Source organism: Mauremys mutica, chromosome 10 (genome assembly GCF_020497125.1).
Source record: "Mauremys mutica isolate MM-2020 ecotype Southern chromosome 10, ASM2049712v1, whole genome shotgun sequence".
Lineage (NCBI taxonomy): Eukaryota > Metazoa > Chordata > Testudines > Geoemydidae > Mauremys > Mauremys mutica.
Window position 1 is genome coordinate 72,082,322 of NC_059081.1, and position 1,578 is coordinate 72,083,899.

Here is a 1,578-nt window from a genome sequence, read left to right on the forward strand (position 1 = left end):
GCGGAGATGAGCGGATAGCAGGGTGGCTGACGCAAAGGAGCGGATAGCAGGGTGGCTGGCGGAGATGAGCGGATAGCAGGGTGGCTGGCGGAGAGGAGCGGATAGCAGGGTGCCTGGCGGAGAGGAGCGGGTAGCAGGGTGGCTGACTCAGAGGAGCGAATAGCAGAGTGGCTGACGCAGAGGAGCAGATAGCAGGGTGGCTGACGCTGAGGAGCGGATAGCAGGGTGGCTGAGCAGAGGAGCGGAAAGCAGGGTGGCTGACTCAGAGGAGCGGATAGCAGGGTGGCTGACACAGAGGTGCGGATAGCAGGGTGGGTGGCGGAGAGGAGCGGATAGCAGGGTGGCTGGCGGAGAGGAGCGAATAGCAGGGGGGCTGGCGCAGAGGAACGGATAGCAGGGGGGCTGGCGGAGAGGAGAGGATAGCAGGGTGGCTGACTGAGAGGAGCGGATAGCAGGGTGGCTGGAGGAGAGGACCGGATAGCAGGGTGGCTGGCGGAGAAGAGCGGATAGCAGGGTGGCTGGCGGAGAGGAGCGGATAGCACGGTGGCTGGCGGAGAGGAGCGGATAGCAGGGTGGCTGGCGGAGAGGAGGGGATAGCAGGGTGGCTGGCGGAGAGGAGGGGATAGCAGGGTGGCTGGCGGAGAGGAGGGGATAGCAGGGTGGCTGGCGGAGAGGAGCGGATAGCAGGGTGGCTGGCGGAGAGGAGCGGATAGCAGAGTGGCTTGTGGAGAGGAGCGGATAGCAAGGTTGCTGGCGTAGAGGAGGGGATAGCAGGGTGGTTGGCGGAGAGGAGCGGATAGCAGTGTGGCTGGCGGAGAGGAGCGGATAGCAGGGCGGCTTGCAGAGAGGAGCGGATAGCAGGGTGGCTGGCGGAGAGGAGCGGATAGCAGGGCGGCTTGCGAAGAGGAGCGGATAGCAGGGTGGCTGGCGTAGACGAGGGGATAGAAGGGTGGCTGGCGTAGAGGAGCGGATAGCAGGCTGCCTGGCGGAGAGGAGCGGATAGCAGGGTGGCTTGCGGAGAGGAGCGGATAGCAGAGTGGGTGAAACAGAGGAGCGGATAGTAGGGTGGATGGCGGCGAGGAGCGGAGAGCAGGGTGGCTGGCGGCGAGGAGCGGAGAGCAGGGTGGCTGGCGGAGAGAAGCGGATAGCAGGGTGGCTGGCGGAGAAGAGCGGATAACAGAGTGGCTTGCGGAGAAGAACGGATAGCAGGGTGGCTGTGGGAGAGGAGCGTATAGCAGGGTGGCTGGCGGAGAGGAGCGTATAGCAGGGTGGCTGGCGGAGAGGAGCGTATAGCAGGGTGGCTGGCGGAGAGGAGCTGATAGCAGGGTGGCTGGCGGAGAGAAGCGGATAGCAGGGTGGCTGGCGGAGAAGAGCAGATGGCAGGGTGGCTGGCGGAGAAGAGCGGATAGCAGAGTGGGTGACTCAGAGGAGGGAATAGCAGGGTGGCTGGCGGAGAGGAGAGGATAGCAGGGTGGTTGGCGGAGAAGAGCGGATAGAAGGGTGGCTGGCGTAAAGGAGGGGATAGCAGGGTGGCTGGCGGAGAGAAGCGGATAGCAGGGTGGCTGGCGGAGAGGAGCG